This window comes from Accipiter gentilis, chromosome 2, assembly GCF_929443795.1.
Source record: "Accipiter gentilis chromosome 2, bAccGen1.1, whole genome shotgun sequence".
Classification (NCBI taxonomy): domain Eukaryota; kingdom Metazoa; phylum Chordata; class Aves; order Accipitriformes; family Accipitridae; genus Astur; species Astur gentilis.
Genome location: NC_064881.1, coordinates 16931610 through 16943703, shown reverse-complemented (window position 1 = coordinate 16943703; position 12094 = coordinate 16931610).

Below are 12094 nucleotides of genomic sequence, written 5' to 3'. Positions count from 1 at the left end.
CATGAAATAAGGGTTTTAACACTGGATATTAACTGACCACAGACGCACCATACTTGTGATCGAGGTCCAACATGATGCAAACAATAAAAATTCTGAAACGAGCTGAGTCTTGCATTTAGTTTTGTGACAAACATTCAGATAAAGAAAGGTTCAGTACCTAGGCAGAAAATACACCAATGTCTTCTAATGCTACACTCATTTAATTATTTTTTTTTTTGCATAAGTTTCCTTGACCTTGGATAAGCTGAAGCTTTGCAGGCTTAAATGCTTACTTTCATGAGGAAGCTGTAGATTACTGTTTCTGTGCCAGCTGAGCCAAAAGATTGGTCCCTCTTGAAGCTGCAGCATACTGGTCTGTGTGGCTTCCCCTGGAGACAGCCAGCTTATCCCTTGAGTGGGTTGGATTCTTGCCCTGCAGCTGAAGGGAACAATAGGATCCTTGTAGTTCTGCTAGCATGATGTGTTGGAAGAACAGGTAAGCTTTGGACATTTATACGTAATCTTACATTTTTGTATAAAGTAAAAATCCGAATGCTCGTACTGACTGTATTCCACCTTAATGATTATGGAGAAACCTCAGTAGTGCAGCTTCTGCTTCCATCTGGAGTAAGAGATGTGCACTATGGCATTCTTCAGTATCAAGTTGTCTTGGTGGTTTGGTTTCCTTTTTTAATTCCATTTTCTCTTCTGCTTCATTGGTGTGTGTGTGTTTTTTGTGAGGTACAGCACCGAAAGGAGTCCTCTGATGGTGCCTGCTGTTGGACTGCGTGATCCCAGTGATACAGTTGCTGTTGCAAAGGGAATTCTGTCTACCTGCTACCACCTTTTACAGAAATTTGGGGTTCTTCTCTGGGTTTATTTTTGAGAGTCCTTTGGATTATTTACCTGAGTTCTGATTTCCTGTGTCATCACACCGTCTGACTACAGAGAAGATGGATGTTAATGGCCTTAGCACATGCAAGATGGGAATGGGCTGCGTATTGGCTGGCAGTGATGTACGTCAGTGACTGTCCTGTGTCATAGTCTGAGGGGAAAGAGTGCTTCTGTCTTTTGGGGAGGGAGAACTCTGGTTACTCAGCATTTACTTCCTCAGTGACTATTGGCCAGTTGCTGGATCTTGGTCACTCCTTGTAAAAGTGATGTTTGGTGGTTGCACAACCAACAGAACTTTAGAGCAGGCTGTAGCATGTGTTGTGCGCTCTGCTTTAAAATGGTTTATCCTATAGGTTAAGAAATATTTGCTCAGTTTTCTGAGGGTATCAAGTTCTTATACCAGTAGGCATTAAATAAGAAATAATTTAAACAACAACAGAAAAATCAATAGAACAAACCCATAAAACAGACAAAGAAAACCCAGAGAAAACTGCCCATTGAAAGACCATGCTCATAAGCAGTGACATAAAGTAAGTGCCTCAAAAGTCTTTGTAGGAACTATATGAACAAAATGAGCTATGCATATACATTAGATGAAAAGACAAAGTTTGGAAAAGCAATCACCTTTGTAAATCAGAGCAGTTGGGTATGTGTTTGCATGTAGTTGTAGGGATGAGTTGGCTTGATGTGCTCATCTTGAAGCTGAGTGGCGTCCTTGTTTGCCTACCTCTCACGCTGGCACGCGTGCGCTTGTGGCAACGTGGTGCCAGGGAGGACTTGCCCCAGCACCGGGGCTTGGGCTGTGCCACGCAGCAACGGGGAAGCGTGTTAGCTGGGCTGAGTGGCGGCCCGAATAGCCGGATAAATCAGCCGCCGGCAATTTACAAATGAATGCCACGTTCTCCTCAGCCATACGGAAACGAGCGGATCAGCGGTGTCTGGAGGGCCTGTGTCACCAGAAGTAGGCCAGTTTGTGCGTCGTCCTGCGCTGGCAAACGGCCAGGCTTTGTGTGCTCCAGACACCAGATGGGAAGCAATTATGAGTGTGACAAGCGGGTCATCTGGCAGACACTCTGCGGACCTGCTGCTGCATAATTTTTGGCGGGAAGAGGAGAGAGCTTTTTCTTTTCTCCCCCCCCCCCTTTTTTTGTTGTTGTTGTTAATACAACCTCTCCTTTAGCAAACTTGCAGTGACCGGGTATGGAGCATCCTGTGTTTGCTGAGTTTATGCTCCTTTTGTGCCCTTACCAGAGTGCAAGTGTTTTTTTCCTTGGCCAGCAGTAAGCAATGGTTACACTTGCATTTGTACGTGGTGTAGTTTGCAAATACTGGCCTGCAGTGCTGGCACGGATGTTTTAGCAACTTGGCAAGCCAGACTGGGGTGGGAGACCTCCAGCCCAGGACAGGAGAACGAGGGAGCCTGGAAACTCCTCCAGCACAGACCTAGTTGTCCAACAGGGAGCCCAAGGGAGAAAGAAACCCAGCACCCTTCAAGACTTCCCACCTCCCTGTAGGGCCAGGTGGAGGGGGTGGACTTTTTGGCAGCTGGGGCCAAGATGGGACCTTGTCGGTTTGTCCTTTGACCGTAGTCACTGGCCTGTGAAAGGGGAGTTTTGCAAGCCTGGACAAATCAGCTTAGCTGGCTCCAGCTGAGTGTGACAATACAGCCCCTCGACTGAGAGCCTGTTTCTAATTGCGTGGGGCAAATGTGTAAAATGTAATACATCTTCCATTGCTTTTGTCCGGCTGGCTGGGGAAAAACAGCAAGCTTGGCCTGGGTTGCCCAAGGTTGCGCTTTTGGGGCGTAGCTGGAGACGGCAAAGGTCCGAGCAGGCGCAGGGGCTCCGTCGGCACTGACCCCGGAGAGGAGAGCCGGGGCTGGCTGCGGCGCGGGGCTGGCTGGCAGCAGATGCTTCTCCCCCTGCAAAGCTCCTGAGGAGCTTGGTGACAGCGGGTGGCATCCGACTCCCTCCCTCAGCAGCGGCTCAGTGGTAAACATGGATATAAATACACGGTGGGGGGAATTTCTCTGCACCTGGGGTGTTCCCAGCTCATGCATATAGCGAATGGCCCTCAGCAGCGTGTCTGTAAATAGCTGCAGAGTTTGAATCTGCCTCTGGAAATCATGTTCAGAAGAGGTTTTAGGTTCAGAGCCTCAGTTTCAGCTCATGACAGATGCTGTCAGTAATTTTACATCTAATGTTTCCTGCTGGTAAAGGTTTGCCCAGGACTCATCAAGGTCTGTGTTTATAACCCAGCCTGGCCCTGCATGGGTCAGCATCGCACTCTTTACCCTCGGGGAAGGCGGGAGTAAGCATACATGTTTCTCTTATTTCCAGCTTTAAATAAGCAGGTCACAGCAAAGAAAGAAAAGAAATGTTGCCCTGAAGGGTATTAGTGGTTGCAAGAGCAATTTCAGGGGTGAAGCACCTGCAGCCTCTGATCCTGTTCAGCTTCTCACTTCCCACGGTTCGATGTCAGGGTCTGCGACAAGGGTGGTGCAAGCACCCTCCTTCCAGCCCACCTCCCTGCCCTGTGGGAGCTCAGCTCTGCAGGTGGAGAAGCCCGCAGCAGGTCTAACTGTCGGCAGCAGTCCTGGTCTACACCGTCCTTCTACCTCCTTCAAGCTCTATTGCTAGAGACTGCTTGCATTCATAGCAAAGATGTGTTCTGCAAAGGTGCTTGGAGGAAGCCCTGCTTAAACAGTTGAAAATGCAAATAATTAAAAACGTTGGAAAAATTCATTGTGAGTGTGCAAGGTCTGGTAGGATGGGAGGAAAAGGTAATACTAATTTAGTTAAAATCTCTGGAGCTAAGTGAGCAGGACCACTGACACTCTCAAGTGCCAGCATCTCTGTGTGGCTACCAAGTGCTGATATCAGCAGGACTGTGGATATGCCTATTCAGGAGAGATGTCATGAGGTTTGAAGCTGAATCTACATGCACAGACCCCTAAAGTTCAGGTGGTGGCTGGACCAAAGCACTTGCCATTGTACCCTGGTAACTTTTTTTTTCCCCAGTCCTGGTTTCGGCTGGGATAGAGTTAATTTTCTTTCTAGTAGCTGGTATAGTGTTATGTCTTGGATTTAGTATGAGAAGAATGTTGATAACACACTGATGTTTTCAGTTGTTGCTAAGTAGTCTTTAGTCTAAAGTCAAGGATTTTTCAGCTTCTCATGCCCAGTTAGCTAAAAGGCTGGAGAGGCACAAGAAGTTGTCACAGGACACAGCCAGGGCAGCTGACCCAAACTAGCCAAAGGGATATTCCATACTGTGTGATGTCATGCTCAGTATCTAAATGGGGGGAGTTGGCCTGTGGGGCGGATTGCTGCTCGGGAACTAACTGGGCATCTATCAGCAAGTAGTGAGCAACTGCATTGTGCATCACTTGTTCTGTATATTCCAATTCTTTTATTAATATTGTCATTTATTATTGTTATTATTACAATTATTATTTTCTTCCTTTCTGTCCTATTAAACTGTCTTTGTCTCAACCCATGAGTTTTACTTTTTTTTTTCCCCCCCAATTCTCCCCCCCATCCCACTGGGTGGGGGGAAATGAGTGAGCGGCTGCATGGTGCTTAGTTGCTGGCTGGGGTTAAACCATGACATTCCCTCTGACTTTTTTTTTTTTTTTTTTTTTAATTTGGGAACTCTGAGAGATCATTTGGGAGTTGTAGGAGTTTTTTTGCCTAATGACTATGGACAGAATGTTTTCAGGCAGTGCTTGCTGCAATGTTTTTATTTGCAAAGTGTGTGATGGCAGGATAGAAGTGATTACATTGCAGCACAAGGATTATGGACCTCAGTTTTTCTTCTATGAAAAACCCGAGAACAAAAAGTCTTTCTGACTCTTTACTGAACATGAATAAAGCTATCAGCTATTAATTTACTTAAGCAATATGACAGCTGCAAAGCAGGTGGAACATAGATCTTGGAAAGAATGACCTCCAGCCACCTCAAAGGCTTTACTCTATAGCACTGACTTGCATTTGGCGGGTTAGTTGCCAGACTTGTGCCCTGGTCAGGATGCCTTGCTGTGACCTTATACCCAGTAGCAGTCAGGCAGTGGTGTTAAAAACTCTGCTTGGGTTTGATGCAAGTGAGAAAAGAGGGTTTCAGTTCATAAGGCTGGTGAGGGGTTGAAATGAACTGGGGAGCTGAGGGGCATGGGCACTGCCCTGGTTCTGCGCTGCCTGTCCTGTCCTGGTGGTGCTCAGGGCCATGCAGGGGCGCTGCCAGACATGGCCCAGAGCCTGTGCAGGAGAAACTCGAAAAATTTAGTTTTTACTTTGTAAAGTGGTTTAAATCTACAACTGGATGCCTTATGGCACTGGAAGGTGTTAAAACATGAGGGGGGAAGGGGAATGTTTTCCTCATCACACCTCGGTGTGTGAAATGGCATTTCCCATTAGGCGTTTCCATGTCCAGACCATGCACCGAGAACCAGCCGAGGTTTGTGTCACCTAAAAATAACATAGCCAAGCCTCAGAACTGGCTATTCACGTGGGCACAGACACGGGGGGGGGTGTGGGGGTGGTGTTTGGTGTGCTTTCCCTCCTGCAGCGTGCGGTACATGAGTGACCCTGGTATCGTGCTGACCCTGGGTCGCTGCACAGTCCGTCTGTGATCGTGGTGGTGAGGGGCACCTTCTTACTCAGCCTTGTGTGCCGTAAGGTGACATGTGTCCCGCTATCCTGTAAGGATATTTATGAAACATCAACGGCGTCTCTTCACATAACCACATTTCCAAAGTATGAGGGAAGTCCTTTCGTTTCTGGATGTATGGTGTCCGCTGGGTCCCCATGTCTGTGCTGGTTATCAAATGCGGTAAAACTTGATAAGAGGTGCGTGCCTTTGCCCTGATAAGATGGACTTTGTGCTGTTTTCTCATGGTAAATAAAAGGAAATAAAGCAACTTTTTTTGCAGCGGTTGACAGTGGTTTGGTGGCAGGGTTGCTCTGAGCACTGGCCAGGAGGGGGTGAGGGCAGGCTCCCCCCGGCTTGGCCCCCCAGGCCTGCCTGCGTCATCTTTTGGGAGCGGGTGTCAAGCCACAGCAGGAAATGTGCACGTCGCTGGGTGGCTGCGCACAGCACGCACTGCTCTGTGTGGCAAGTGAGGCAAGAAGGTTTCCTTCATCGTGTGAAGTTGTTTCTCTTAGGTGCTGCCTGCATCCATCTCTAAGGCCTGTGTCACAGAGGGCCACTACAGGGTTTTCATGCGCGTGCTACTTTCTCTCTGAAATATTCTGGTTCAGCTAAGAACCCTCCAGCTGGAAGCACAACTGGATGCGAGGAAGATGATGTGGGAGTCATCTGTCATGGTCTGTATGGGAGAACCACTGTCGTGGTTTAACCCTAGCCAACTAAGCACCACGCAGCTGCTCACTCACCTCCCTCACAGTGGGATCAGGGAGAGAATCAGAAGGGTGAAAGTGAGAAAACTAGTGGGCTGAAATAAAGACAGTTTAATAGGCAAAAGCCCCGCATGCAAGCAAAGCAAAACAAGGAATTCATTCACCACTTCCCATCGGCAGGCAGGCGTTCAGGAAAGCAGGGCTCCGTCATGTGTAACGGTTACTGGGGAAGACAAATGGCATCACTCCGAATGTCCCCCCTTCCTCCTCCTTCCCGCAGCTTTATATGCTGAGCATGACGTCATATGGTCTGGAATATCCCTTAGGTCTGTTGGGGTCAGCTGTCCCAGCTGTGTCGCCTCCCAACTCCTTGTGTCCCCCAGCCTCCTCGCTGGTGGGGTGGGTGAGAAGCAGAAAAGGCCTTGATGCTGTGTAAGCACTGCTCAGCAGGAATGAAAACATCCCTGAGTTATCAACACAGTTTTCAGCACAAATCCAAAACATAGCCCCATAATAGCTACTATGGAAAAAATTAACTATCCCAGCCAAAACCAGCACAACTGCCAAGGGGTTTTTCCTGTTGACCTGGTGATTTCTAGGGACAAAAGTGACCACTGTAATTGGCTGATCTGACTCTTGCATAAAACTGACTCCATACCCTCGTTTATCTCCAACTTCACCCCAAACATCTGTTAAATAGTATATCCTGGTGCATCAGATCGGAGATTAGAGGGCAGAGGGTTTGGCTCTTTTGCATTTGTCAGATCCTGGAGGAAGGAAGCATTCCAGCTACCTTGAGGTTCTTCCAAAAATACGTGTCTTCATGGAAAGTACCAGAAGTACCAGTTCCAAAACCATGCGCAACTAAACGCAGACTATGCCAAGGTTTGCGCCGTTGACCCCCTTTGTGATGGCAAGGCTTCTCCTTTGGCAGGAGGGTGACCCCCCTCCCCTGGAACCTGCGGAGGAGGCTTACACAGCAGCAAGGCACGGTCCCGGAGGTCTGGACTGGCCAGAGCCTCCTTCAGCATTTCGATGACTGCATCATGTGCCGGCTTTGCATTTCAGGTGAACTACTGAAAATTGAGCAGTCAATGGGCCATCGGGAGTTGTGTGTAAACATTTATACCTGTTTTGTCTGAATTTTGAATCTTACTTTTCCCCATCTTCTATTAATAATCGTTGTTGAAGGTTTCAGCTTGGTGGCTGTGGTGCAATTCATACCTATGACTGTATAAAGGCAAGGAGGTTTATTGTAGCACGGCAATTTTTCTACCCTATTTTTAGGGACTTGGAATAGCTGGAGTATATTTTTATTTTGTTGAAGTCTGCTTTTGCTGACCCTTTAAATGTCTTGCAGAACAGCAATTTGCAAGCCTGCTAATACCAACACTCTCCTAATAAAAATGCAACCACCTATGAGGCAGAAGGTGATGGTGCCAGCCAGGTTAACCAGTGACATAGGCAGAGATGTGAAGATGGAGCCCTTGTCTGGGTAAAGCAGCATTTACCTCTGCACACCTGGGTGGTTGCTCGCCTCTCTTCTCTGTTAGAGGACACCCAGGAAGGGCAGGGATTTCCCACCCTCTGGGCAGAGCATCCAACACCCTCCCACATCCTTGCAGGGTTTCTGGGGGTGATGCACTCCCAAAAGTTGGTATGGATGTGGGCAGCCCTGTGGGGTGACCTGAAGGCTCCTGTGGGTGTCAGCAGCTATAGGTGGAGACCTATTCTCCCTGCTGAAATGTAACGTTATATCGTAGAGCTGAGCAAATCTGCATGAAGCTGACCTGGTCTCAAAGCTGTGCTCTGTGTCAGTACGATGTTGGTGTGCAATGGTTGCACTGGTAATTCATACAATACTTTGGACACTTGCTGGGGGCTGTTGTGCAGTGGCAAGGCTGGTGTAAGCCAGCCGGTCACGCTGAAAAGCGAGAGTTGTGTGAACAAGCTATTTCTCTTGCTTTTGCAGAAAGGTCATTATCAGCCTGAACAAACAGTCTTCCTCCTTACTGTGCTATCTGCACAGAGATGCTGGCACCTGATTTAGTGGCTGGACCAGGTGAGGAAGGGTTTTGTTGACCCTCTGTGTGGGCTGAGGCTGCTGACGCCCATGCTTTTTGGATTCAGAAGGTTTCTGGTTTCTATCTCTGCTGAATACCCTGGTTGAGCTTTCATTACACATGTGTCTCCAGCCCGGCAGTGATCACACGCAGTAAGAAGGTATTTTTAACGCTGGGAGCTGAAGCTGAGGCGATGGTCTGCAGAGAGGCCCTTGCTGTGTCCAGCTGCCGTGGCTCTATGCAAATTGGGCCAGACCCTGTTCTGCATGCTCGCACCGATGGACGCGTGAGCGCTGCGCATGCACGTCCTCCCTGGTACGAGCAGGGACGTGGGGCTGGCTGCGGCACGGCCGGGAATGCTGCCGGCCAGGGAGGAAGGCAGCCTGCGCTGAGCCCTCCCGGTCCTTGGGGTCCCCGGCAAGCTGCTCCGTGGCTTGTTCCCACTCCTTGCCTGCACGGGGGACTGACGTGGGGCAAAACAGGTGCCAGAGTGGTGGCAATACCAACAGACCGTAGCTGTTTTGCACATGTGGGGTGACACCTCTGTCACACTGGTAGAGTTTGTCTCATTTCTTTAGGTGGCAAAGGTCAGGGAAGAAAGAGCATCACCTGAGGCGCCACATAGTTACTGAGCATCTCTGCTTTCCACTTGGAGACCCGATGGCTGGTCAGGGAGTTGTGCCTGGCTGCAAAAGGAAAAACTACCTTAGTCTGTGTCGGTCGGCTGTCAGCTGAGGTGCGTGCAACCATCACAAAATAAAGGTTCCCTTGCAAAACCCCAGGCTGGACGATAGCATCGTGTGTTCACATCCTTGCCTACCCCACAGCAGCTTTTCATGGACCTTTGCCTTTGCTGCGTGTGGCTAGTGCACTGAGGCACACGAGCCCCGTGTGCCCGCTGCGGGTGCTTTCTGCGTCAAAAGGTCTGTCCATGGAGGAAAATGATCAAAGGCTTATTTCGTATTATTTTCTTTTTTCCTAGAATATTTGCATCTCTTCCACTAATGGGTTAACCCACCTCGAGCATATAGTGGTCAGCTAAATAACTTGATATTTCTATTTATAATGTAAACAATTAAAGAAGTGATTAGCCAAGCTTGGATTTTTGATGTTACCATCCTGATTGAAAGAATAGACATTGCAAGACTCTGAGTGTTGATGAACCCCATTTATGAGGGCTCATTATAGATAATCTTTATCGAACTTTCTTCAAATTGGATCGAAAAAGCTGCTTGCATCCTAACTTACAAGGACAAGTGTCAGATACCCAGTATTATGAGGGCTCTGGGACAGAGTTATAAAGAAGCTACAGGGTTGCAGTTTTCATGGGAAAGGTTAATGTCTTCATTAGAAAAAAATCACTTGCAGGACTTCTTGTGCAGTCTAGCAGTTAAATACAGTCTTGCTCGGCTTGTCACTGCACTCCCAGGCTAAGGTGGCCTGTAACTTCTGAAGCTTTTGCTGTGTGTTTAGTGGTCCTTCTTACTCGGACAACTGTTTTGATGGGGATGCTGTTGCTTCCTGAACCCCACCCTTGCTTTTGCTGGCACAGCGCCGCAGCAGACAACGCCTCGGCGGAGCGGCTGGTTTCGCAGCGTCAGCCCCCAGCACGGCTGCACCAGGGCTCGCTTCACCGAAAAGTGCCTCGTCAGTGGTGGGGGGAAGGACCGAGCACTCTGCGGGGCCCTTTGCATGTCTCTTCTGCTTTATGGTCCGGTGCACACCCCCCTCCCAAAAAAAGGGAGCATCAAGCAAATAGATTTTGTGCTGCCTCTTGCTATTTCACTGCTATGCAAACCATGACAGCGCAGTAGGGAAATGTTGGTCTAAAATAAAGCAGAGTGAACTGTTAGGGCAGGTGAATCTGCAGGGTGGGAGGTCTGATGGGGTGGAACCCCTGGGACTGGGGGCTGCCAGCCAGTGTCTGCGCTGATCTCCTGCCTTTGGGTCAGCTGTGGGGCCCTTGGCTGCTCCATGGGGCTTATTAATAAGGGCGTTAAAAATTATGCCCTTTTTTTGTAGTGAATCCAGCTTAATGGCTGAGGGGACATCTTTCACAAATGCTTCCATTTCGTCCTGAGCTGTCCCTTGGAGCTCAGCTGCTTGGTTTTTCTTGACCTTCATCTAACATTATTAAATATTCAACTCTTTTTTCCTTCCAAATGCTTCACTCTTTATTTTAGTGACCTGTGTGCCCATTCATTTAAATAACAGTTCGGCAACTTAAAAAAAAAAAAGAGGTTTTCAATACCACGTAGGGTCGAGCTGCTTACTCGTGAATAATCTATTGAGTTAATGCTGAGATTTTAAAAATCTCTCATAAAATGCTGATGGGTATTTGACACCTGCATTGTTTGTAGAGTTCACATACAGAGTTTCAGCTGATAAATCTGACTTGTTTCCTTTTTCTTTGTGTGTGGAAGTCTTGACACTGCAACTTTTCTTGCTGGGTAGCTCTCAGATGTGAAATTATTCTGCAGATGCCAATGTTCGAGGTAAAAATGTTTTCTGTAAAAAGTATGTGGTATTCCCCCAAACAGCGATGTGTCTGTGATTAACTCTTCTGGCAAGCCTGTTTGCTATAAGATTAGTAAAGTGAATGCAAAAGGGGAAGAAAGGCAGGCAAAGCATATCTGAGATTTTTTTTTCATGCATCAGTAGGAATTATTTTATATAGTAGCCTAGCTTTAAATTCACTACAGTTTATTTAAATGAAGTGGTATGCAAAGTAATGATGGATATTTTAATGAGTAGCTCTATCACAAAGATGTTTTGAAATGGTGAGAAGAAATTAGAAACCTTTTTTGGAAATGAAATGTAAATTATGGTAAGTGTGATGAAGTGTCATCGTGCTGTCTATTTCAGTCAGGTCGGTGCCTGGTCTCTAGTCTCTAGTTCCGGGGAACCCAAAATTGTAAAATGACATGAAACACGTCTGAAAAATGCATCTTCTCACAGGTGTTATAAAGTATGACAATATGCATGTATCAGGCACTGCCAGAGATGATGCTTTCAGCTGCACAGTTAACTTCTTTTCTGTCTTTGATGGAAAAATGTTCACTTATTTTTTTAATTACTATTTCAGATTTTTCTGACAGTGCCCTGGAGTCAACCCAGTATTGCTTTCTGTACATTTTCAACTGGAAAATGTATTGCATATCCACATCCTCTTCCATACTAATGCCAATATTTTTAACACATCACTAAGGGTTGGGTATTCACAGAGGAGTTCCCAGCAGAGGCTAGGCTGTTACCCCACGTCCCGGAAAAAATCTGTGCCAAGTACTGCGGTGTGGACACTTACTGAAAGGACACTCCCTGGTTGCTCATTTTAAATGTAGACACTGTCTGTAATGGAAAGACCAGAAATGTGGCACCTTTTCACCAGAGATGCGTGGGGTACAGGCTGTGCGGCAGGCATGAGGACAAGCCATCCCCCAACGGATGGGCTTTCCAAATCCCAGGTTGGTGAAGGATGCCAACACCATATGTTTTCTTTCTTTGTGTCTTAAAGTCTTTCCCCTTGCAGTCGTGAGTCAGCTCCCCTAGCCTGGGCTCCTGCGTCCCTGTGTGACCCACCTCAGGTTGGGCCGTGGTTGAGCACAGGGTCTCCAAAGACAGTGTTGTGTTTGAGGTAAGCTAAGTGACTTTGCTGTCAACTGGTAAGACTGAAGATGGGAAGCACTTGGTTTTATTATCTACCAGAGCCTTAACTACCCTTGAGGAGTCTCTGTCTTGGTGCTTTTATTTGATGGGAAGGAGGTGATGCTGCTCACCTCCCAGGGACACAGTGAGACTAAA